Source organism: Salmo salar, chromosome ssa23 (genome assembly GCF_905237065.1).
Source record: "Salmo salar chromosome ssa23, Ssal_v3.1, whole genome shotgun sequence".
NCBI lineage: Eukaryota > Metazoa > Chordata > Actinopteri > Salmoniformes > Salmonidae > Salmo > Salmo salar.
Window position 1 is genome coordinate 33,213,292 of NC_059464.1, and position 27,652 is coordinate 33,240,943.

A 27,652-nucleotide genomic window follows, 5' to 3' on the forward strand; every position below is an offset into this window, starting at 1 on the left:
TCCCTCCCTCCCTCCCTCCCTCCCTCCCTCCCTCCCTCCCTCCCTCCCTCCCTCCCTAATCTCTCCTTCTCTCGCTCTCCCTCCCTCATCTCTCCTCTCTCTCTCCCACCCTCATCTCTCCTTCTCTCTCTGTCCCTCCCTCATCTCTACTTCTCTATCTCTCCCTCCTTCATCTCTCCTTCTCTCTCTCTCTCTCCCTCCCTCATCTCTCTCCTCATTTTATGCTTCTTTTCTCTCCCTCCTGCCTCCCTTGATCCGCTCCCTCTCTCCCTCGCCTCCTTTCTCTCTACTCCCCTCTCTCATCCTCTCTCCCTCTTCCTCTCTCGCTCTCTCGCTCTTTTTCTCCCACTTCCTCTCTCTCCCCCCTCTATCTCTCTCTCTCTATCCCTCTCTCTCTTTCTCCATCCTCTTTCCATTTCTCCTCTCTCTCTCTCCCTCCACCCTCTCTCCTTCCACTCTCTCTCCTCTCTCCCCCTCTATCTCTGTTGTCTGAAGTAATAACCTACTCGTTATGGGATGTAAGAAATAGCTACTAAGAGATAATGTCAGATATAAAAGGCATAAAAGCACATAGTTGATGGGAGACGGACCCTCTCTGCATAAATAATGAGGCTGGGGGATTGCAGAGCTCAGCTCTCAGGAGACCCTGCATCCAACCAAGGACCCACAAGGCCTGCCCAACTTAAAGCCCAGCCTAGCTCAGCACAACACAGTCCAGCCCAGTATAGTTTAGCCCTGAGCTGCTATTGCTACTGCTACTGCTGCTGCTGTGTAATTAATGTATTTACTGTAGGCGCTGGGCGCTCTCGCTCAATGCCAGCTCCTCTTTAGTTAACAGCCATTAGAGGCACCGAGTTAACAGGGGAATGCCACGTTGCCCCCCCTCTCCTCCTCACAGGAAATCTGGAGGCACAGCAGTACATTTCCCCCCTCTTTATTTTGCCTCACTTGGTGCCAAGGGAACGAGAACACCAACCCAATTACATTTAAATGCATCTCCTGGTATCCTGTGCTGACTTGGAGAGTTGCCTGTTATTGTTCCAGGTTCTAACAAGAGAATAGTGCCTCAGTTAGGTATTCTCTTGTCTGTGGATCTGTCAGTGTGTGGTCCCTCACACTATTGTACCACATGCTGTGTTTTATGTACACGCAGAGCTCTGTGTGTGTGTGTGTGTGTGTGTGTGTGTGTGTGTGTGTGTGTGTGTGTGTGTGTGTGTGTGTGTGTGTGTGTGTGTGTGTGTGTGTGTGTGGGGGGGGTGTAGGTGTGTGTGTGCTCTACTTATTCAGATTGGACTTGATCCTTCAACAACAACAAAAAGCTCCTATTTCCATTGAATTGGCAATTAAGCTTCGAGCAACACGCTTGTGACCATAACAAAGGAATCAGATTGAGTAACAACAGTGATGAAAATGCCTAGTCTGTGTGTTCATTTACTAAAACAGTGTGTTGGGAGGCTGGAGCATACCCTGGAGCAATGCACAGGGAGGAGGAGGAAAGGAAAGGAGATGAGGAGGAGGGAAGGAGGGAGGCAGCTAGCCCTGCCACAGGAACTGCGAAGGGCAAATGTTTGAATCATTTAAAACTCCTGAGATAGGGATCTGTTAGTGGCCAGTGGCAAGCAGGCCTATTTTGTTGGAGAAGGCAGCAATGCCTAGGGCCATCGCTCCTTATTAATTACTGTACTAGAGAAAAGGGAAGGAAGGATGTGGAGTGGTAGAGAGAGAAACAGTGGAGTGGAGATGTAGGAGGAGTATTGTATGCCCTTTACGCCTTGCCCTCTGATCCACTCCATATACATGTACATTGTGTGGGTAGGCTTGTGTGGGTAGGGTTGTGTGAGGGGTAGGGTTGTGTGGGTAGAGTTGTGTGGGTAGGGGTGTGTGGGTAGGGTTGTGTGACGGGCAAGGTTATACATTGACATGAGTGCTGGTTTAGATGCTCTGAAATCCCTTAGAGTACACACACTACACAACTGTACAGTATCGTGTGTACCGTATTCAAGATTAAACTCCCTTTTCTTTCAGAACAATTTGTATTTTTCTAAAATCAGAGTTCCAAGAGTGTGTACCTCCATACTGGAAGAAAATACACACAAAACATGCGACCCCTTCTGAGAGTGTGTACCTTCATTTCTTCCAGTGGCTATCTCAGCACAGTGACATGTTGAAGGTGTTGTGGTTCTATCCTGGCCTCAGACTCTTAAAGGCAGACGTACGGCAGACCCCAATAGACCCCAGCCCAGGGATGTTGATAAAAGAGCCTTGTTAGCCTCTTTTGACCTGTGGGGACTATTAAAATGTCACTCCCCCTTAAGTGAAGAATAAGGACAACTTTGCCCAACTTTGGTCCCTCTTTAAAAGCCAGGTGTACATAGACATACACCCGCCCACGCGCACACACACACACACACACACACACACACACACACACACACACACACACACACACACACACACACACACACACACACACACACACACACACACACACACAGATTGGGGAATGTTTTTCTTAAAGGTTTCACCTCAGATATTGATGTTGACGTTTTTATTAAAAGACCTTGTTGTGAGCGGAGCAGAATGTGAGGTGGTGGCGGCGCAACAGGCCCACGCAGGACACACAGTCACATCCACTCCACACAGTCACATCCACTCCACACAGTCACATCCACTCCACACAGTCACATCCACTCCACACAGTCACATCCACTCCACACAGTCACATCCACCTTCGCACCACCTGCTGATGAGAATGAATGTGCCAACGAATATGCAAGGGGATTAGAATTCCTGCTTTTCAGTCACGGCACGGCAATTTATTAAAATTTGTTTGACTGACCCTGAAGTCTTCATTACACAGTCCTGACGTGCTGAGGAAGGGGGTTCCAAGGTCACCATCCAGCAGTCCAAATGAAGATGCGGCCCACGGCCTGACAACTCTGGGGATACCAAAACACACGCACACCCAGGTCATGCTCAGGCTGGCTGACTGCGGATATACTTTGTTCTGATAGCAGCAGAGTCTCTCTCTGATTCCCAGTAGAATAGAAGGAAGGAGCAAAAACAATACAGTAGCTCAAGTTATTACCCAGCAGCCCCACTCACAAAGTATGAGAAATGGCACTTCTAGAAACACAGGGGTAAATCTGTCTGTCACTGTACTCTAGCCTGAGGTAAAATTATACCTCAAATTTATGAAAATTATATTGATTTCATATTGATTTGTGCCTATTTCATCATACATAGTTTATGGTAAAGACATCATCAGCTGCTGTACTGTAGGGTTTGATGACTATAATAATTTCACTACAAACGATCTTACCCAGACTCTGCGTAGATTCTTTCTGTGCCCATTCACTAGTTAGTTAAAGCGGCCTTGGCCGAGATGCAACATACAGACACTGTGTGTGTGTGTGTGTACATGTAACCGATGTGAAATGGCTAGCTAGTTAGCCGGGTGCGCGCTAATAGCGTTTCAATCGGTGACGTCACTCTCTCTGAGACCTTGAAGTAGTTGTTCCCCTTGCTCTGCAAGGGCCGCGGCTTTTGTGGAGCGATGGGTAACGATGCTTTGAGGGTGGCTGTTGTCGATGTGTGCAGAGGGTCCCTGGTTCAAGCCCAGGTTGGGGCGAGGAGAGGGACGGAAGCTATGCTGTTGACCCAGATCACTGGTTGCTGCGGAAAAGGAGAAGATCAAAAGGGGGGTGAGTGTAACCGATGTGAAATGGCTAGCTAGTTAGCGGGGTGCGCGCTAATAGCGTTTCAATTGGTGACGTCACTCGCTCTGAGACCTTGAAGTAGTTGTTCCCCTTGCTCTGCAAGGGCCGCGGCTTTTATGGAGCGATGGGCAATGATGCTTCGTGGGTGTCAGTTGTTGACAGAAGCTATACTGTTACAGACAGTATATGCATGCATGCACTTTGCTTGTGTGTCTCACCACGTCCAGCGGCAGTGTGCAGGGACCTGAGAGATCCAGATTTGCCTTGTCAAGGTTAATAAATAAAGAAATCAAGGTGGGTGTGTCACTCCAGACACAAGGACACTGGGAAGAGGAATCAAACACACCTGGCACCTCTGAAACTGTAATAAGCCTTCTGTCGGCAGTCATGCAGGGAATTGTCTTTTCAACATTGCTTTCACAGCTTGCTCGGTTGGAGGTACTGTTGTATAACTCTCCCAGTTTCCTCACGTTCTTATTAAAAGTGAAGCCAGGTCATTTTTTCAGTGTGTGTCTGTGTGTCTGTGTCTGATAGTCCTATGTGGGGTTTCATTTGGACGATGTGTGTGTGTGTGTGTGTGTGTGTGTGTGTGTGTGTGTGTGTGTGTGTGTGTGTGGGGGGGGGGTCCCTGCAGCGGTGGTGGTCAGAGAAGCGGGAGAGGCTCACACTGGGCACTGGCACCATCAGGCTGTGTGATGGAGTCATGCTCGTGTGGTCTCCTCTCCTCTCCCCAGCTGCTACACAGCTATGGCCATAACCACCACTCGGCTCGGCTCCGCCGTTCTACACAGAACCACATTAACCCTAATGACCACCGCTCTGCTCCGCCGTTCCACACAGAACCACATTAACCCTAATGATGGAGAATTAAAGCCATGCACAGAAAGTAATGAACCTTACCAGGAAATAGGGGCCTGTATTGCGTATGCTGCAGTACAAGGGGACACTTCTGACATAAATATGCCTACAAACAGCATGTCTGAAATATAAACAGCTTGTTTGGAAGTGTTTTTTTTATTACAAATCAAATGTATTAGCCACTGTTCCAGTGTGATGTGGCTGTATTGTCTTGTAGCAGCTGGGTGGAAGGGGGGGAAGAGAATGGCTATGAGGACATTAGTGTGTGTGTGTCTGTGTGTGTGTGTGTGTCAAGCAAGTTATTTAAGGGAGATTGTGTGACAGAGGCACACACTAACTCAGCTGGTGTGTGAGGCTCTGTTGTTGGTATTCTCATTGGCACACACACACACACACACACACACACACACACACACACACACACACACACACACACACACACACACACACACACACACACACACACACACACACACACACACACAGTCAGTCTTATCAATGGTTGCAGGAGTTTGCACCAACCCTCTCTACACTACACACACCATTTGGCTCACATGGAGTTGAGAGAGGCAGATATAGAGGGGGGTGCAGCTTGAAATAGTATTTTTGAAATACTTTTTGGAGGGATTTTATCTCGTGATTGAAAAATAGTTTAGTCTCACTTTGTGGAACACATTAAAACATCTCACTTAAGAAGAAAGAGAGAGAGAGAAAATGACCTTATTAAAAGGTAGATCTCATCTTCACAACAGGGACTCTTTGCCTCGGCCCAGATGTGTACACCAGATGGATTTATCTCTACATATGAATTATTGACAGAGATTAAATCCAAAAGGTTCACCGTCCAACTAACAGAATTATACCTTCCTACATATTTCAGTGATGGGCTGGACATAAATAAATAAACGGTAGATGGAAAATCATTTGAAAGATTTGATAATGAAATCAATGCATCATCAAAGGCAGTCCTTCATGAATAACTTATGTAAAATAAACACCTCACTCAGACATGCAAAATGCAACATCTACCGCAGCAATGTTTTTACTCTCCTTAAATACACAGTCTGTCCACTTAAAAAATAATCAGGAAAAATCAGCAGAGACAGAGGATCTTTGTTTCATGGGATATAGTTAAGCAAAACATTAAGGGCACTACCTGCCAAGCACCCTCAGCTTCTCACCGTGTATTGGCCTCATTAAGGCACATCTATAGGAAGTGGCCGATGCTTTCCATTATTTATGGAAGTGTAATTATCTATCTTGTCACACCGACGCAGGAATTTACAGGACCCTGGTTCTGCATCAGTACAATAAAGGTAGCTAATGAACCAAGCAAGCACACCTCCAGGCTTCCACACACTATCTATCTGATGTACTCCACTGTTCTCTCTCTCTCTCTCTCTCTCTCTCTCTCTCTCTCTCTCTCTCTCTCTCTCTCTCTCTCTCTCTCTCTCTCTCTCTCTCTCTCTCTCTCTCCAGTTGATTATATACTGAACATAAACTGAACCTTGGCACCATTAAAGAAAGTTTGCGCCTGTTCTTTCCTCTAACTAAATACAAAATAGAACAAAGATTTTTTTTAAACGTTAAAAATAAAGGGGAAAGGACAACACTTATAATGAGTAGGCTAAGTACAGAGCGTTTGTTGTTATTATCTTTGTTTTTGGGGCAAATGTTTCCCTTCTGAAGATAATTGCTGTGTTCTGTATGCTAAGTGTCTCCAGTAGATCATAGTGATACTGAACACTACTATATGCAGGCCCACAACACAGAACCTTAGCACACCAGAGACCCAAAGGCCTAGCACAGTGAAGGAGGGGGTAGGGAGCAGGGGAGGAGAGGCAGGCAGGGGATACATACGAGAGAGAGGGAAGGAGGAAATACAGGAAGAAAGAGGGAATGAGAGGGAGAGAGAAACATGGGGATGTACAGAGATGGGGTCATTTACATATAAATGAATGTTGCCGATCACACGACGCTGACCCTATTTATTCTGGCGGACAGACAGACAGACAGACAGACAGACAGACAGACAGACAGACAGACAGACAGACAGACAGACAGACAGACAGACAGACAGACAGACAGACAGACAGACAGACAGGGCAAGCGCCAGCGATATGACGAATTACTCCAAATTACCGTATTTCCATCTCTACATTGGGAGCCGTGCTCATCGCCAATGCTGTTTTTTCCCCGCCGCCAGGAGTGACTCTAATTGGCAGTGGTGAATTTAAAGGACCTGTCACTGGCTGAGCCTCTCACCACTAAGGCACCTTCCAACAGGATTAAAAAATACACACACTGCTTCTCTGTTTGTGTATACAGACTGAGAAAGAGAGAGAGGAGGCTATGAAACCGCTGCAATGTCGCACCATGCTCAGGCACACTATACACTTCAGAGTGATTCATCTCTCCTCTCTTCCCTCTCCTCCCTCTCCTCTCTCTCTTCCTTCTCCTCTCTCCTCCCTCTCCTCTCTCTTCCCTCACCTCTCTCTCTCTTCCTTCTCCTCCCTCTCCTCTCTCTTTTCCTTCTCCTCTCTCTTCCCTCTCCTCTCTCTCTTCCCTCTCCTCTCCCTCTCTTCCTTATCCTCTCTCTTCCCTCTCCTCTCTCTTCCCTCTCCTCTCTCTCTTCCTTCTCCTCCCTCTCCTCTCTCTCTTCCCTCTCCTCTCTCTTTTCCTTCTCCTCTCTCTTCCCTCTCCTCTCTCTCTTCCCTCTCCTCTCCCTCTCTTCCTTATCCTCTCTCTTCCCTCTCCTCTCTCTCTTCCCTCTCCTCTCTCTCTTCCCTCTTCTCTCTCTCTTCCCTCTCCTCCCTCTCTTCCTTCTCTCCCCCTCTCCCTCTCCCCTCTCTTCCTTCTCCTCTCTCTTCCCTCTCCTCCCTCTCTTCCTTCTCCCCTCTCTTCCTTCTCCTCTCTCTTCCCTCTCCTCCCTCTCTTCCCTCTCCTCTCTCTCTTCCCTCTCTTCCCTCTCCTCCCTCTCTTCCCTCTCGTCCCTTTCTTCCCTCTCCTCCTTCTCTTCGCTCTCCTCCCTCTCCTCCCTCTCTTCTCATGGCACATACAGCAGCCGTTTGCATGAGCATGTGGGTAAGGCCTAGCCATATGCACTTCTACTACCACTCTCATATTTCCCTTCAGTCCAACACAACACACTGCCCTCACGTTTCACAGACCACTACATATATGACAGATTCATGTTATGGGCCTGTGTGTATGCCTGCTCTTAACATGACAGCTGTGTCCTTCCCTTTCCATGCAAACACGCCACACACACCTCCCTCGCCTCCCCATCCCTGGCAAGATGCTTCTCTATAGCCCCTTTAGTGGTGTTGTTCCATCCAGAGACTGATGAACCTACCCAGAACGAAACACTTTATTTGGCTCGTAAAGCAGCCTGCATTGCCAGTTGGTCTCCTTTCTTGTTTCACTCTTGGTCAGCCAAGCACAGTGGCTCATTAGTTCATTAAAAGGAGGATGCTGCCTGACTTTGTGAAGGCAAGGAAGAAAGAAAAGAGAGAGAGAGTCAAAACAGAGGCTCTAATTACGCAAGATTGATGCACTGAGTGAATATCCTGTTAATCAGTATTTTTTATGTGTTTAATGGTACAACAGGGATCATGGAGAGAGTGACCTCTTCTGATCATTAGTACAATTAATGCAGGTACAAACACAAGAGGCTTGTCACTCTCTCTCTTTCTCTCTCTCTCTCTCTCTTTCTCTCTCTCACACACACTCTCTCTCTCTTTCTCTCTCTCTCTCTCTCTTTCTCTCTCTCACACACACTCTCTCTCACTTTCTCTCTCTGACTCTCTCTATCTCGCTCTCTCTCTCGCTCTCTCTCTCTTTATTGGCATGGGAAACATGTTTACATTGCCAAAGCAAGTGACAAACTAAAGAAACAACAATGACAAAAACCAACAAAGTGAATTAGACAAAACCAAGACAAAAACAGACATTAACAGTAAACAATACACACACAAAAAGCTTTAACAGAATAAAAACATTTACAATATTACATTATTAGCGATTAAAAAATGTAGTATAACATTTCAAATGTTACATAAGCTATGTACGGTGTTGCACAGTCTCTCTCTCACTCTTTCTCTATCTCTTTCTCTGCCTCTCTTTCTTTCTTTCTCTCTCTCTCTCTCTCTCTCTCTCTCTCTCTCTGTTCTCCAATCTGGGCTCACACCGGAGAGTGAAGTAATGGACCAGGGAAAGGAAGGCACACAGCAGAGGCTACTGTCTGAGATATTCATCACTAGCCGGCTACCACCCGGTTACTCAACAGTGCAACTTAGAGGCTACTGCCCTATGTACATAGACATGGAATCACTGGCCACTTTAACAATGGAACACTAGTCACTTTACTAATGTTTACATACTGCTTTACTCATTTCATATGTATATACTGAATTCTACTGTTCTAGTCAATGCCACTCCGACGTTGCTTGTCCTAATATTTATACATTTCTTAATTCCATTATTTTACTTTTAGATTTGTGTGTATTGTTGTGAATTGTTAGATACTACTGCACTGTTGGAGCTAGGAACACAAGCATTTCGCTACACCTGCAATAACATCTGCTAAATATGTGTATGTGACCAATAAAATTTGATTTGATTTTCAGAAGCTGTCATAGGGGATGCTGTGTACTGGCAACACAAAGTGGTCTCTCCTGAATACACACACAGAGATGGAGTTACCTAGTGGTTGGAGGAGTGGAAGAGTGGGTAATATTTGTACCAGATTGTTGAGGTTATATCTTAACACCGCTTTTTGTACCTAGACACACGTGGATTACAGGGAAGGTGACATCGCATCATCCTCATTCTCAAAACACCTTCCATAGTACAATGTATACATACCAGTTAATGTATGCTGGGTTGGTCTCTGTGTTGGTCATGTGGGTTTAGGATTAGGTGTTGGTCATGTGGGTTTAGGATTAGGTGTTGGTCATGTGGGTTAAGGATTAGGTGTTGGTCATGTGGGTTTAGGATTAGGTGTTGGTCATGTGGGTTTAGGATTAGGTGTTGGTCATGTGGGTTAAGGATTATGTGTTGGTCATGTGGGTTAAGGATTAGGTGTTGGTCATGTGGGTTTAGGATTAGGTGTTGGTCATGTGGGTTTTGGATTAGGTCATGTAGATGATAGAGGGCAAGCGTAAACGAGGCAACCGCTTGTTGGGAAATCACTTTTTTATTTCATCTTCTTAATGAAGGTTGCCGAGCTGCAGTCAGACCTCTGCTGGTGACCATGGATGGACGTGTCACACTACTGGCAAATGTCATGTCTCACATAGCGAGATGGAGGGAGGGAGGGGAGGGGTGAAAGGGTGTGAGAGGGAGGGGAGGTGGAGGGTTAGAGAGAAGGAGAAGAGGTGGATGGTTAGAGAGAGAGAAGGAGAGGGGAGAAAGAGGGGATGGTGATGGGAGAGAGAGAAAGAGGGAGAGGAAGAGGAAGTATGATTGATACATGATAATACCTCCACTACGTGTACAGTGCATTTGGAAAGTGTTCAGACCCCTTCCCTTTTTCCACATTTTGTTACGTTACAGCCTCATTCTAAAATTGATTAAATAAAACATTTTCCTCATCAATCTACACACAATACCCCATAATGACAAAGCCAAAACAGGTTTTTAGGAATGTTTGCAAATTTATTCAAATAAAAAAACAGAATTACCTTATTTACATAAGTATTCAGACCCTTTGCTATGAGACTCTAAATTGAGCTCAGGTGCATCCTGTTTCTATTGATCATCCTTGAGATGTTTCTACAACTTGATTGGAGTCCACCTGTGGTAAATTAAATTAATTGGACATGTTTTGGAAAGGCAAGCACCTGTCTATATAATGTCACACAGTTGACAGTGCATGTCAGAGCAAACACCAAGCTATGAGGTCGAAGGATTTGTCCTTAGAGCTCCGAGACAGGATTGTGCCGAGGCACAGATCTGGGGAAGGGTACAAAAAATGTTCTGCGGCCATTGAATATCCCCAAGAACACAGTGGCCTCCATCATTCTTAAATGGAAGAAGTTTGGAACCACCAAGACTCTTCCTAGAGCTGGCAGCCCGGCCAAACTGAGAAATCGGGGGATAAGGGCCTTGGTCACGGAGTTGACCAAGAATGTGATGGTCAATCTGACAGAGCTTGTCAGGGAAATTCTAGAGGAAGAGAGAGACTGTAAATTCTTCCAACAAAAGCTTTATTATAAGACTTGCAAAAATGAAGCAATCAACATCACCAATAATGTTTCAGAGTTGAAATCTTAACAAACATAGCCAGGTCTCTGCTTTTATAGAGAATATACAACCCCTTTCTGTATCCGTGGTAGTCAGCAGAGTGTGTAAAAGGTAATTAGTTATCTGTGCAGACTTTAAGATAGCACGAGGTTGGTAGCCCGAGGGCTCAACCGTCTAACTGCATTCACAACAACAAACACTATATTGTACTCCTTTCTGCAAGGTTCCATACGTGACTTTCTATAGATAGTAAACCCACCGGATTTCACATGCTGCAGTTGAACCCAAACGTCTCTTAGCTGCAAACCCAGTCTTATGACTAAGTCACACCAAGAGAAGTTTGTATCAGGTTAGAAAAAACACTAGCATATAACAAAAGACTATTCTTTAAGCAGTAAAACACGGGATAGCATGACTAATTATGTAATTTTCCACAACATTTCCTCCCTTTTGAGACTAAGTTTAAACCTAATAGAAAATTACTTACAAGCATTTTCATTAAACATTGCATTGACATGAGGAGGCATTGACATGAGGAAAAAGAGGAAAAGGAAATACTTTTCTTACACTTAGTAAACTACAATACATTGCAAGTTTCAATCGTTCAAATAGTGCAAGAAAGGGGGAAAGGAACATATGAATATAAACATTGGTTCATACTTTATCACCACACACAAGGCAATAGCTTCGTTGAGACTGTCCATATTGCCACAGGGTCACCATGACGGTAGGCCCTTAACTCTACCTTGGGAGCATTATTTACAGAACCTCTGCTTTGAGCATGGCCTACGGGCATGCTGCATCATTAACTGAATGTTTTTACCTTGGAGTTAGGGATTATCATTGTCTTCATCAGACGTAGTCAGACATAGGAAATAAATCTGGTAAATAGGGTTCTGAGACATTTCCTTCAGGGGTCGGTAATGGCATGGCAAGAATAGTCTCAACGGCTTTCCTGCATAATTTCTTAACACAGGTTATAATAAGCATTATTGTAAAACAAATAACTAAGCCATAAATCAACCAATGAAATATTGTAGCTCCCATAACACCAAATAATGACTGAATCCATCCAAATGGATTCCAATCGTTGTCTGGTTGGTGTTCGTTTGCGAGATCACCGCTGAGCTCTTTCAGATGTTCCACAACCATAGTAAAGTTACCCTCACTGCGGGGTATGAATGTACAGCAATGGTCACCTATCATTTTGCACACTCCCCCCTCCCCTGCTAGCAACATGTCAAGTGCTACCCTATTCTGTACAGCCGTGAGGCGACCGGCTTGCAATTCCGGTCTTATTATCAAAAATCCTGAAGTGGTTAAATTGACCAAAGATTTTAAATGATATCCTAATCAATCTAAATCATAGGCATTTTCAGATGCCCCATACCAAGGAATTAACCCGCACCAAAACTTTTCATGTTTCGAGGATTTTTGTGACTCAATTGGAACGTCATTTAATTGTGAAATGCTCCTTCTAACCTGTCTTAATCTACTTGGAATGGAGGAGTTGGTTTTATGCATTACAACATTGGAGATATTTAGTTTACCAAAACACAGCACCCTGTCCAATTTGTTAGTAAATAAAGATATGCCTTATCACCACAGATCCAAAAATAATCAGTAAACGTGGCTGAGCCATATTGATGTGGAGAGTAAATGTCTGTTTCTGTCTGAATAGTGGTGTACCCCACATTTAGTTTAATGGGAATGCTAGAAGCGCATGTTCCATTTATCTAGCTACATCCTATTGGGAAGACACTGTAATTAACACACGTTGACATTCCCAGATTGGATTCATTGAATTGTGGTATGGAGATATTACTTGGGTTGTGACAATGGCAGGATCGGAATGGGGTTCGCCGGGGTTGGATTAGAATAGGCTCTGGTACACGGTGTCTGGGTTCTAAAATAATTTTGGTACACCAATGTGCACAATCAAATCCACCTCTGATATATTTTGTCAATGATAAATCACCATTAATGCATTTTTCCCTCAAAGTTTTACCCTGTGAAGGTTTACCCCATGAAGTTTCATTTGATAAGAGCATTACCAGTGCACATAGAGTGTCATTAATGCTGGCCTCTACTGAATACTGTAGGAATGGTGAAATCGCTGAGTGTGGAAAAAGACTATATACATAGCAGGAGGTGTTTTCTACCATAAGTTCAGTTTTTACTGTATGATTAAGCAGTGACCACCAAGTGTTTCCCTCGTGATTCCGGCTGGGATGCTCGTCAGGTGGATGCATCGACCTCCTGCTTATTCTGGTATCGGAGCAGCTATTGTTTTCTGGACTTCTGTCCTGAGCCTGCCGTTGGCTCGAGTTGGAGCTGCTGTTATTTAAGTCCCGCCATGTGACTATGTTGGTGTTGTATTCTTCAGTTGCAATGTGGCCACTTCTCAATCTGGGCTGTTCTGCTCCTCCCAAGGCCCATACAACAGCTGCAATGAGAAGACTGACCACGAAAGCAACAAACATGATGCGTAGAGTCCGGTCCGGGTCGCCACATGGCATCTGGGGTTGCCTACGATGGGACATCGGCTGGTACATCTTCGTCTGGGTTGTGCGGTACCTTCCTGCGGTGGCTGGCGTGAACCCATGTAGACCTCTCTGCAACTTTCACCACTGTCTGGGTCATTAGGAGCTCCTAGAATGGACCACTCCAGCGCTGTAGGTGCCAGGTCTTTCTGCTGAAGTCCTTGATGGCCACCCAATCGCCTGGTGGAAGTTTGTGTAATGGTCCTCCCTTTGATTCATGTAAAGTCACTTTCACCCTGGGAAAAATAGACTTCAGAACATTGTTAAGTGCAGCACAGTAACTTACCATTTGATCCTCACAACCATCAATGTCAACCTGTTCTGAGGGAATGGCGTGATAAGCATTCTCATGGGTCTTCCTGTGAGTATTTCATGAGGTGCTAAACTAGTGGTACGATGCGCGCATCCACGCATGTACATCAGAGCCAGAGACATTACTGTTACCATGGCAATCCGGTCTCAGCCCTCATTTTAGCCAATTTCATTTTCAGCATTTGGTTGGCTCTCTAAAAGACCACCACTGGACGGATATTAACTACAATGTGTTCGCAGGTCAATTTGCAATCTTTCAGAGATGTTCTGAATAACATTATTTACAAAATGAGAGCCGATGTCTGACGTTAATTTGGATGGCAGACCCCACCTAGGGATGATTTCCCTTAGTAGGTTATTTGCTACAGCTATTGCTGTGGCATGCTTACAAGGAAATGCTTCTACCCATTTAGAGAAGGCATCAACTACAACCTGGCAGTACTTATACCCCTGGCATGGAGTACGCTCAATGAAGTCCATCATTATGTGCTCAAAAGGTCATTCAGGCCTTGGGTGGTCTGACATAGGCATCGAAATGCCTCTGCCTGCATTGTTAGTCATACAAATCAAACACTTAGCACAGAATTGCTCCGCAAAAACAGAAAATCCAGGAGCAAACCAAAAATGATGTACAATTTCTACAACTCCCTACCTTTGACACATGGTCTTGGCCATGTGCCAACTTGCAAGATCTGGGTCAAACGGGAAGGCCATTTGGCCCCAGCCAGAGGTTCCTCTGTGTGTCAAAGGAACACTTCTTCCTCCACTGTCTCACCTCCCCAGGCCCTGCACCTGATTGCAGATCAGAAACATCCTGTAATGAAAACATATTTGCCGCAGAAACAGGAAGTGAAACAATTTGGAGGGTGGGAGAAACAATAGACATGGTATCTGCTTTTGCAGCCATATCAGCCATAGCATTTCCTTTAGAGACAGGGCCAGATGCATTAGTGTGAGCTTGACACTTGCAGACAGAAATGGATGTAGGCAAGAGAATGGCTTCCAACAGGTTCGCAATCAGTTTAGAATGTGAAATCGTCTTACCAGTTGAAGTAAGAAACCCATGATGCTGCCACAATGTTCCAAAATCCTGCACCACCCCGAACGCATATCTGCTATCAGTATCAATGGTACCAGCTCTATCTTTAGCTAGAATGCACACTTTAGTCAGTGCAAACAATTCTGCAGCCTGAGCTGACAGATGTGATGGCAGTTTTGCCCTCTCTAAAGTATCAACAGCAGTAGTGACTGCATAGGCCACCAATGGTTCACCCTGTGGTGACTTTTGGGCAGTGCCATCAACAAACAGGTCTGGGTCAGCATTCAGTAATGGCACATCAGAGAGGTCAGGGCGGGGTTTACAGACCTGGTCCACAAAGACAGCACAATCGTGTGGTCCCCCATCATCGTCAGTTGGCAAAATTGTAGCAGGGTTAAGAACAGTACAACCTTTAACCTCTTACATCTAGACGTTCCGCTAGCGGAACACCTGCTCCAATATCCAATGACGGGCGTGGCGCGAATTACAAATTCCTCAAAAATCCAAAAGCTTCCATTTTTCAAACATATGACTATTTTACAGCATTTTAACCTCTTACATCTAGACGTTCCGCTAGCGGAACACCTGCTCCAATATCCAATGATGGGCATGGCGCGAAATACAAACTCCTCTAAAATACAAAAACTTCAATTTTTCAAACATATGACTATTTCACAGAATTTTAAAGATAAGACTCTCCTTTATCTAACCACACTGTCCGATTTCAAAAAGGCTTTACAACGAAAGCAAAACATTAGATTATGTCAGCAGAGTACCAAGCCAGAAATAATCAGACACCCATTTTTCAAGCTAGCATATAATGTCACAAAAACACAGAAGACAGCTAAATGCAACACTAACCTTTGATGATCTTCATCAGATGACAACCCTAGGACATTATGTTATACAATACATGCATGTTTTGTTCAATCAAGTTCATATTTATATCAAAAACCAGCTTTTTACATTAGCATGTGACGTTCAGAACTAGCATACCCCCCGCAAACTTCCGGGGAATTCGCTAACATTTTACTAAATTACTCACGATAAACGTTCACAAAAAGCATAACAATTATTTTAAGAATTATAGATACAGACCTCCTCTATGCACTCGATATGTCCGATTTTAAAATAGCTTTTTGGTGAAAGCACATTTTGCAATATTCTAAGTACATAGCCCAGGCATCACGGGCTAGCTATTTAGACACCCGGCAAGTTTAGCACTCACCAATATCAGCTTTACTATTATAAAAGTTTCATTACATTTTGTTGTCTTCGTCAGAATGCACTCCCAGGACTGCTACTTCAATAACAAATGTTGGTTTGGTCCAAAATAATCCATCGTTATATCCGAATAGCGGCGTTTTGTTCGTGCGTCCCAGACACTATCTGAAATGGTAAATCAGGGTCGTGCGCATGGCGCAATTCGTGACAAAAAAAATCGAAATATTCCATTACCGTACTTCGAAGCATGTCAACCGCTGTTTAAAATCCATTTTTATGCCATTTTTCTCGTAAAAAAACGATAATATTCCGACCGGGAATCTCCTTCTAGCTAAACTGAGGAAAGTAAACAAAGCTTTCAGTCGACGCGGGCACGAGCCTGAGTCTCACAGTACTGTAACCAGCCACTACCCAAACACGCTACTTTTTTTCAGCCAGAGCCTGCAAAGCCACGATTCAGCTTTTTGCCGCCTTCTGAGACCCTATGGCAGCCGTAGGAAGTGTCACGGGACAGCTAAGATCCTCACTCTTCAATAAACACAAGAAGAACGACACCTTGTCAGACAGGCCACTTCCTGCCTGAAACCTTGTCAGGCTTTTGCCTGCAAAATGAGTTCTGTTATACTCACAGACACCATTCAAACAGTTTTAGAAACTTTGGAGTGTTTTCTATCCATATGTAATAAGTATATGCATATTCTAGTTACTGGGTAGGAGTGGTAACCAGATTAAATCGGGTATGTTTTTTATCCAGCCGTGAAAATACTGCCCCCTAGCCATAACAGGTTAAAGACAAGACTCTCCTTTATCTAACCACACTGTCCGATTTCAGAAAGGCTTTACAGCGAAAGCAAAACATTAGATTATGTCAGCAGAGTACCCAGCCAGAAATAATCAGACACCCATTTTTCAAGCTAGCATATAATGTCACAAAAAACAAAACCACAGCTAAATGCAGCACTAACCTTTGATGGTCTTCATCAGATGACACGCCTAGGACATTATGTTATACAATACATGCATGTTTTGTTCAATCAAGTTCATATTTATATCAAGAACCAGCTTTTTTACATTAGCATGTGACGTTCAGAACTAGCATTCCCACCGAACACTTCTGGTGAATTTACTCAATTACTCACGGTAAACGTTCACAAAAAACATCAATTATTTTAAGAATTATAGATACAGAACTCCTTTATGCACTCGCTATGTCCGATTTTAAAATAGCTTTTCGGTGAAAGCACATTTTGCAATATTCTGAGTAGATAGCCCAGCCATCACGGCTAGCTATTTTGACACCCACCAAGTTTGACCCTCACCAAACTCCGATTTACTATTAGAAAAGTTTGATTACCTTTCCTGTTCTTCGTCAGAATGCACTCCCAGGACTGCTACTTCAATAACAAATGTTGGTTTGGTTCAAAATAATCCATAGTTATATCCAAATAGCGGCGTTTTGTTAGTGCGTTCAAGACACTATCCAAGGGTGACGAAGGGTTATGCGCCCGATGCGTTTCGTGACAAAAAAAATCTAAATATTCCATTACCGTACTTCGAAGCATGTCAACCGCTGTTTAAAATCAATTTTTATGCTATTTTTCTCGTAAAAAAGCGATAATATTCCGACCGGGAGTCGTTGTTTACGTTCAAAGACGAAAGAATAAAAACATGGGGTCGCCTTGTGCACGCGCGCGCCAGTCTCTGTACTCTGATCGACCACTATCAAAATGGGCTACTGTTTTTCAGCCAGGGCCTGCAAAGCCACGATTCAGCTTTTTTGCCGCCTTCTGAGAGCCTATGGGAGCCGTAGGAAGTGTCACGTAACAGCAGAGATCCCTTGTTTTGGATAGAGATGATCAAGAAGGCCAAGAAATGGTCAGACAGGGTACTTCCTGTACAGAATGTTCTCAGGTTTTGGCCTGCCAAATGAGTTCTGTTATACTCACAGACACCATTCAAACAGTTTTAGAAACTTTGGAGTGTTTTCTATCCAAAGCCAATAATTATATGCATATTCTAGTTTCTGGGCAGGAGTAATAATCAGATTAAATCGGGTACGTTTTTTATCCGGCCGTGAAAATACTGCCCCCTATCCATAACAGGTTAAGAGTCACATGAGACATTGTCAACAACACATTCTGATAATGCAGGAGCCGTGTTGGAGTGAGATGGGCGGTCCGTGCCTGTGAGATAAGAGCATGGACAGCATGTGGAACTTGAACGGTTAATGAGCACATTGCAACAATGCTAGCACAAGCTAACACTGCTCATGTAGCAGCCCCTACATCTCAGAGACAATATACCAACCCTCTTATCACGCTGTCAAGTCTTTTAGAATAGTAAGCAACAGGCCGTTGCTTCCCACCATGGTCCTGAGTGAGGACAGATGACATGAAACCATTTTTCTCTCGCAAACAAACAGATGAATGAATGGTTTAGAGTGATCTGGCAATCCTAAACAAGGAGAAGAGGTTAGCAATTGTTTCAATTTGTCAAATGCCTGCAGTCCTTCAAGTGTCCACTTTATCTTATCATTCATCTCCATCTTTTGGCTGTGAATGAGATCAGAAAGTGGCTGAGTGACTTCAGCATAATCAGGTAGCCAAGCTCTGCAATAGCCTGCCATTCCTGTGAGTGTCATCATGTGCTGTTATGTAACTGGCTGTGGTATCGAGAGAATTGCAGCTCCATGCTCCAAACACAATTTCCTACCATTAGGTGTAATGTCATGTCCCAGATATTTAATTGTTTGGGAGACAAGTTTTATCTTTTTCTTGGAAACTTTGTGGCCATTTTCAGCTAGAAACACTAACAGAGCATGGTGTCAACTTCGCATGCTTGCTGGGTTTCAGAACACAGTAACAGGTTGTTGACATACTGTATTAACATACTCCCATCGGGGGTATGAAACCCTCTAAATTTTGCGCCAAAGCAGTAGAAAATACCACCGGAGATTCCGAGTAACCTTGGGGGCAGACGGTCCAAGTCCAACGCTTGTTTAAGAACGTAAACGCGAACCAGAACTGTGATTCTGGTGTGACGGGAATGCTATAAAAAAATAAGATTAGTCAAGTCAACAACTGAAAACCATTCAGCCGACGCCGGCACAGCAGATAGAATCATAATGGGGTTTGGCATAACAGGTGCATAAACTGTATCGTTAACCTCCCTTGGCGTCCCACCCTAGTCAACAGCCAGTGGAATCGCGTGGCGCGAAATACAAATACCTAAAAGATGCTATAACTTCAATTTCTCAAACATATGACTATTTTGCACCATTTTAAAGACAAAACTCTCGTTTTGCTTTCGCTTTACAGCGAAAGCAAAACATTAGATTATGTCAGGAGAGTACCCTGCCAAAAATAATCACACAGCCATTTTCAAAGCAAGCATATATGTCACAAAAACCAAAACCACAGTTAAATGCAGCACTAACCTTTGATGATCTTCATCAGATGACACTCCTAGGACATTATGTTATACAATACATGCATATTTTGTTCAATCAAGTTCTTATTAATATCAAAAAACAGCTTTTAACATTAGCATGTGATGTTCAGAACTAGCATACCCACCGCAAACTTCCGGTGAATTTACTAAATTACTCATGATTAAACGTTCACAAAATACATAACAATTATTTTAAGAATTATAGATACAGAAGTCCTTTATGCAATCGCGGTATCAGATTTTAAAATAGCTTTTCGGCGAAAGCACATTTTGCAATATTCTGAGTACATAGCCCGGCCATCACGGCTAGCTAATTTGACACCCACCAAGTTTGGCCCTCACCAAACTCAGATTTACTATAAGAAAAATTGGATTACCTTTGCTGTTCTTCGTCAGAATGCACTCCCAGGACTTCTATTTCAACAACAAATGTTGTTTTGGTTCCAAATAATCCATAGTTATATCCAAATACCTCCATTTTGTTCGTGCGTTCAGGTCAGTATCCGAAGGATGACGCGCGAGCGCATTTGTGACAAAAAATTTCAAAATATTCCATTACCGTACCTCGAAGCATGTCAAACGCTGTTTAAAATCAATTATGCTATTTTTCTCGTAAAATAGGGATAATATTCCAACCGGGCGACGTTGTATTCATTCAAAGGCTAAAATATATTTTTTTAGAATTCTCATGAACGCGCATCTCCAGTGTCACTGTTCCCAGCCTGACCACTCACAAACAGAGCTGCTGTACTTCGCCCAGAGACTGCAGACATCCCATTACACTTTCTGGCGCCTTCTGAGAGCCAATGGAAGCCTTAGAAAATGTCACATTACAGCAGAGATGCTGTATTTTCGATAGAGATGCCACAGAAGGAGAACAAATTGTCAGACTGGGCACTTCCTGTATGGAATCTTCTCAGGTTTTGGCCTGCCATATGAGTTCTGTTATACTCACAGACACCATTCAAACAGTTTTAGAAACTTTAGAGTATTTTCTATCCAAATCTACTAATTATATGCATATTCTCGTTTCTGGGCAAGAGTAGTAACCAGTTTAAATCGGGTAAGTTTTTTATCCGGCCGTGCAAATACTGCCCCCTAGTCCCAACAGGTTAACCTCTCTGGCCTAGGTGGGACGTGACCGTCCCACCTGCGGGACACACTATTCAACAGCCAGTGAAATAGCATGGCGCGAAATACAAAACAGCAAAAATCTCATAATTTAATTTTCTCAAACAATCAACTATTTTACACCATTTTAAAGATAAGACTCTCGTTAATCTAACCACATTGTCTGATTTCAAAAAGGCTTTACGGCGAAAACATAAAACTACATTATGTTAGGACATAAACTTCACAAGAAAATCCAGACAGCCCTTTTCCAAGCAAAGACATGCATCACAAAAACCAAAAGTACAGCTAAAATATTCACTAACCTTTGATGATCTTCATCAGATGGCACTCATAGAACTTCATGTTATACAATACATGTATGATTTGCTCGATAAAGTTCATATTTATATCCAAAAACAGCATTTTACATTGGCGCGTGATGTTCAGAAAATGTATTCCCACCAAAACCGCCGGTGAATGTGCACATCAATTTACAAAAATACTCATCATAAACATTGATAAAATTTACAACAGTTATGGAAAGAATTATAGATACACTACTCCTTGATGCAACCGCTTTGTCAGATTTCAAAATAACTTTACGGAGAAAGCACATTGTTCAATATTCTGAGTACATAGCTCAGCCATCGAAGCAAGCTATACAGCTACCCGCTGTAGCTGTATAGCTAAGTTCTGGCATCAACAAAACTCTGAATTAGTATTATAAATATTCTCTTACCTTTGCTGATCTTCGTCAGAATGCACTCCGAGGACTCCTACTTCCACAAGAAATGTTTGTTTTGTTCGAAATACTCCATATTTATGTCCAAATACCTCCGTTTTGTTCGTGCGTTCAGATCACTATCCAAAAGGCATAACGCGCGAGCGTTTCTACGACCATTACTGGTCGTAGAAACATGTCAAACGTTGTTTAAAATCAATCCTTAGGGTATTTTTAACATAAAACGTCGATAATATTCCAACCGGACAATAGCGTATTCATTCCAGGAGAAAAAGAAGGAACGGCGCGCTCGCGGGATTGTGCATACCCAAGCCCTTTGTCCATAGGCAGTCCACTCATTGACTGAGCTACTATTCTCTGCCCAGTAACAGTAAGGATGAAAAAACTTTCTAAAGGCTGTTGACAGCCAATGGAAGCCTTATGAAGTGCAACGTGACCCCACAGACACTGTAGTTTTGATAGGGATTCAAAAGAAGAACTACAATTCTCAGATTTCACACTTCCTGGTTGGATTTTTCTCAGGTTTTTGCCTGCCAGATGAGTTCTGTTATACTCACAGACATCATTCAAACAGTTTTAGAAACTTCAGAGTGTTTTCTATCCAAATCTACTACTAATATGCAAATATTTGACTCTGGACCCGAGTATTAGGCAGTTTACTCTGGGCACGCTTTTCATCCGAAATCGAAAATACTGCCCCCTATACCCTATAAAGTTAAGGCTATGTACACCTCGTGGAACATGTACAGCCCAAAATAATGGAACACACAAAGTATGTATGCTGGGGGAGAATTTAGACCCATCCGCTCTAAGTTCCCAGTCAGTGACCTGCAAGACAGACCTTAACCAAATATCAGTATCCTCCCAAGCAACATCATCCGTTTTAGCTACATATATAAATGTGGCACCCTGTCACTAAATACATACAAAGCCTGTTCTTTAGTCAATTTAACACTTGAAGCACAAAATTGGGGCCCACTATACATGTCACTGCAAAGTAAGCTCTCTTGGGATATGGTTCCTGTCAGCCAATTTTGTTCATAATCTAAATCACTTGTCAATGGTGAGAAATGCGTGGTGCAATGTAAGCCAGTCTGTGACATAAAACTGCCTTTCTGTTTCCAACAACTGCAAGCAGTTGAGAACATTTCATCAGTAGGGTCATAATGTGACCCATCAATATCCTGTACGTCCCATGCATAGTACCAATCACATGTTGAGACCATGTTGGACAACATCATGAGATGACATGTCTCCTGAGGCTGTACAACAGTGAGGTCTTTTCCTTTACAAAGAATATGAATTCCCAATTTACAGAGAAGATCTCTTCCTGCCAAATTTACAGGACAACATGCAGAAAAAAATGAATTCATGGTTTATGCATGTGTTATCAATTTTAACAGGTAGGGGCATCGTGAGCATCTTTCATAGTCACTCCTGAGGCTCCTACAGTGGTAACTGATTGATTTGACATGGGAGGTTTGGACATAAATTCAAAATCTATGACAAACATTGCAGCGCCAGGATCTACTAGAAATTCAATTGACTGACCATTGACGAAGAGACGAACCATTGGCTCCTCACCGGGGTTGAAAAAATCTTTAAATGCTGTCTAAGGGTGTCAAATGTCTCTACCTCGCATCAGTCCATATGTGGGTTGTAAAGGGTTGTTTTCAATCGAGGTCCGGTTCTCCAACCACCCCCTACTGATCCCTGCTCACTTGTGTTTGGACACTTTCTAGCGAAATGTTCTTATTTTCCACAGTTATAACAAACAAAGTTCCTGTCCTGTTGTTGCTGCTGTCTGGCCCACCCGTCAGCACTGGCTCCCCCTCCTTGTCCTCTACCTCTTCCCCTTCCCCTCTGTCCATCATTTTGAGGTCTTCCCTGAGCCTGCCGCTGCTGGCCCTGTCCTTGATAAAAAGCCAGCTGTGCAGCTTGTAACTTCACTCCTTTTTCTATTCTCTGTTTTGTCTTGTCTCCTTGAGACAGTTGCTGCCTCTCAGCATGTTGAGTGTTCAATAACCTCTCGTAGACTGGTAGTTTCCTAGCCAATGCAAATCATTTTAATCTGTTTACCAAGGGCTGGCAAAAGCTTTAAAGAGGCTGTCATAGTCATCATTGCGGTGGCCATCAGTCATTGGTTTGAGCCCGCTATGCTTACGGTAGCAGGTCTCCAGCCTATGTCTGTAGTCTTCCAACGACTACTTAGCTTTCTGCGTGCAGCTATAGATAGCTGCTCAATTGGTCATGGGTGTGTAATGTTATTTTATGCGATCACACAGCATAGCCAGTTGGGTCTGATAGGCTCCACCCTCTTCCCATTGGTAGTTTTCATCAAAGCCTCCCTTCATGTCCACCGAGCGTAGCCTCATCTTGATACAGCAAATGTGTGCGATCTCAGCTGCAGATGTCTTGTACAGCCGGGCCATCTTAAGTAGCTATGTGGTAAAATCACCAGCGTCCTTTGTAGGATCTGGATGTTCTTTAGCAATGTCCTTCATTTCGTCCTGTCTCCAAGTCTTCTGGATGTCGACAAGCGGGTGCCATTCGTCATGGCCCTCCACACCGTCCACAGGTCGCGGATCAGGGAACGTTACCAGAGGTGCCTGGAGAAAGGTTGTGTTTGGGTCCCCTTTTTACCTGTTCCGGTCGTGGGTGAGGGACAGCTGCGTGGTATGGGTTGACGTCGATAGTGGACTAAGTTCTCAGCATCCATCAACACCAGAGACGGGACTCAATGTGGGCCAGTGCATGGAACAGATTTCCACTGCTCATGGGCCACCTCCAAGGGGTCTGCTGGTAGAGCTGCGGTGGGGGAGACGGCTGAGCGAGCTGCTGTCGGACAACCAGGGCTGGTGCTGGTGCAGTGGATACAGGGGTATAATAGGGTGGTGGAAAGTCATTATCATTATCCCTGTTTCTCTTTTTATCTTCCTCTGTCTGTTTCTTCTTCTAACTTTCTTTCACCATTCTTCCTTTAACTCTCCTGTCTGACTGTCTTTCGGCTTCCCTCTCCCACTTTCTAAGCTTACCCCAATCTATTAGACAGTCTTGCCTTTCATGGTTTACATTTTTACATTTTGAGTCATTTAGCAGACGCTCTTATCCAGAGCGACTTACAGTAGTGAATGCATACATTTCATACATTTTTTCCCGTACTGGTCCCCCGTGGGAATCGAACCCACAACCCAGGCGTTGCAAACACCATGCTCTACCAACTGAGCCACACGGGACCGTGGTTTCCTAAAAGTTCTTTCTACATTCTGCTAATAAAATTTCACTCAATGTGCCTTTTAAGGAAAAATCTGCTACTTTGTACCCGTTCCAGAATATCCCCGCGCCATTTATCCGCCATGACCTTGACTGGTCCGGTCAGTGTATTGGGCAGGCAAGGTTCTCTCTTGCTGCTGTTGGCTACCATTGTGAAACTCCCCTATACACACACACACACAAACAACAGTGTTTAATTAGGAACATCTTCCTTCCCTTTTTTTTTAAATATAGAATTATTCTATGTAATTTTAAATGCTATACCCATATGGTAGTTCCTCCTATGCAAATTCCCATGTAGGTTTTCAAATGTATAGCTGGTTTCCTAATTATAACCAACTGTTTTACCAGTACACAGATAGAGAATATTTTATTTCTATTTATTTATCTATCTCAGGATTGTGCCCTAGCATCACATAACTCGTAAACGTGTCATATCATCCCATGGCCGCCTCTCTGCTTCAACAGAGAAACACAATCCCTGTCTCTAACCAGGATACTTCTGCTTAAACAAAAATATCCCAATTGGAGATCACCCTGCTTCAACAGGATGTTTGCCCTATAATTACTTCCAGGACTTCCCCTATTCAGAAATAACTCTGCTACAACAAAGATTCTAACTAGGGGTGTCTTTGCTACAACAAAGAGATAATGTGCACAACCTGTCCCAGAACAGGATTTTATATGGTGTTTAAAAGAAAATCAGTCTCACCCTTAATCTATTTCGTCTGTCCGGAATGGCATATCCATTCACTGACGCTCCCAACCGGTCCGAGGCGGGTCCCTTTCTGCTCCGTTTTAGCCGGAGTTTGGGTTCCCGAGCCACGTCTAATGCAGTCCTGTGCACAGGTAACCTCGGTCTCCGTGGGAGCAATCAGCAAGTGGAGTTAGCCGTCCATCCTCGTCACCAATTTTGTCAGGGAAATTCTAGAGGAAGAGAGAAACAGTAAATTCTTCCAACAAAAGCTTTATTCTAAGATTTGCAAAAATGAAGCAATCAACATCACCAATAATGGCTCAGAGTTGAAAGCTTAACAAACATAGCTAGGTCTCTGCTTTTATAGAGAAAATACAATCCCTTTCTGTACACGTGGCAGTTAGCAGAAGTAAAAGGTAATTAGTTGTCTGTGCAGACTTTAAGATAGCACGAGGTTGATAGCCCGAGGGCTCAACCGTCTAACTGCATTCACAACAACAAACACTATATTGTACTCCTTTCTGCAAGGTTCCATACATGTGACTTTCTGTAGATAGTAAACCCACGGGATTTCACATGCTGCGGTTGCACCCAAACATCTCTTAGCTGTAAGCTAAGGTTACAAAAAACACTAGCATATAACAAGAGACTATTCTTTAAGCAGTAAAACATGGGATAGCATGACTAATTATTTAATTTTCCACAACAAGCTCCAGAGTTCCTCTGTGGAGATGGGAGAACCTTCCAGAAGGACAGCCATCTCTACAGCACTCCACCAATCAGGCCTTTATGGTAAAGTGACCAGACAGAAGCCACTCCTCAGTAAAAGGCAGATGACAGCCCACTTGGAGTTTGCTAAAAGGCACCTAAAGGACTCTCAGACCATGAGAAACAAGATTCTCTGGTCTGATGAAACCAAGGCAGCCAAGACAACGCAGGAGTGGCTTCGGGACATGTCTCTGAATGTCCTTGAGTGGCCCAGCCATAGCCCGGACTTGAACCCGATCGAACATTTCTGGAGAGACCTGAAAATAGCTCCCCATCCAACCTGACAGAGCTTGGGAGGATCTGCAGAGAAGAAAGAGAAATCCCCCAAATACAGGTGTGCTACGCTTGTAGCGTCATACCCAAGAAGACTCGAGGCTGTAATAACTGCCAAAGGTGCTTCAACAAAGTACTGAGTAAAGTGTCAGAATACTTATGTAAATGTGATATTTGTCACGGTCGTCGTAATAGATGGACCAAGGCGCAGCGGGTATGTGAATGCTCATTTTTATTAATCCAAAACAAACACGGAAAAATGATAAACGGACGACAAAACAGTCTTGTAGGCTCACACAGCAATACAAGAAACAATCTCCCACAAACCCCAAAACAAACATACTCCTAATTATAGGACCTTCAATCAGAGGCAACGACAGACAGCTGCCTCCAACTGAAGGCCCCAACACCAATTAGCAAAAACATAGAAATACAAACGACTAGCCAAAAACCCCGGAATACATAAATCTAACACCCCTCTACATACACAACCACACCGAACCATATAAAACAAATACCCCCTGCCAGGTCCTGACCAAACTCAAATAACAAATAACCCCTTTACTGGTCAGGACGTGACAGTACCCCCCCCCCAAAGGTGCAGACCCCGGATGCACCTGACAACAAAAATACCCCCAAAATAAACCCCTAAACTAAAGGGAGGGAAGGGAGGGTGGCTGCCGTCAACGACGGATCCCGTGCTACACCCCCCTCCCCAAAACCTCCTACAGTGGAGGTGGCTTAGGCTCAGGCCTTAGTCCCCTACCTGACCAGTCCACCCCTACTGAATACCTCTGCCTGAAGCCTGTCACTGAGGACCCTGGACTGTACTCTGGGCGCTCCGGACTGTAGGACGACTCTGGGAGCTCCGGACTGTAGGACGACTCTGGGAGCGCCGGACTGTAGGACGTCTCTCTTGGTTCCGGACAGTGGGCCGTCTCTCTTGGTTCCGGACAGTGGGCCGTCTCTCTTGGTTCCGGACAGTGGGCCGTCTCTCTTGGTTCCGGACAGTGGGCCGTCTCTCTTGGTTCCGGACAGTGGGCCGTCTCTCTTGGTTCCGGACACTCTGGACGAGGCACTGTTGCCGGACACTCTGGACGAGGCACTGTTACTGGACACTCTGGACGAGGCACTGTTGCCAGACACTCTGGACGAGGCGCTGTTGCTGGACACTCTGGACGAGGCGCTGTTGCTGGACACTCTGGACGAGGCACTGTTGCCGGAAGTTCTGGACGAGGCACTGTTGCCGGACACTCTGGACGAGGCACTGTTACCGGACACTCTGGACGAGGCACTGTCGTCGGAAGCTCGGGACTGGGCTGACGCACTGGAAGCCTGATGCGTGGGGCTGGTAGTGGAGGTACCAGACTGGGGACACGCACCCCAAGGCTAGTG

The 27,652-nt window shown here is 44.2% G+C and overlaps 1 protein-coding gene and 1 long non-coding RNA gene across 13 annotated transcripts in view; one reads left to right on the forward strand and one right to left on the reverse strand.

The window, feature by feature from the left end:
• Positions 1-27,652, forward strand: part of LOC106584443 (CUGBP Elav-like family member 5) — a 323,962-nt gene that overhangs the window by 132,764 nt on the left and 163,546 nt on the right. The window lies entirely within an intron of this gene.
• LOC106584446 (uncharacterized) lies at positions 10,768-25,914 on the reverse strand. Its single transcript, XR_001323742.2, has 2 exons — positions 25,232-25,914; positions 10,768-14,470 (listed from the first exon to the last, which is right to left on the reverse strand). It is a non-coding gene; the product is annotated as an uncharacterized lncRNA (long non-coding RNA).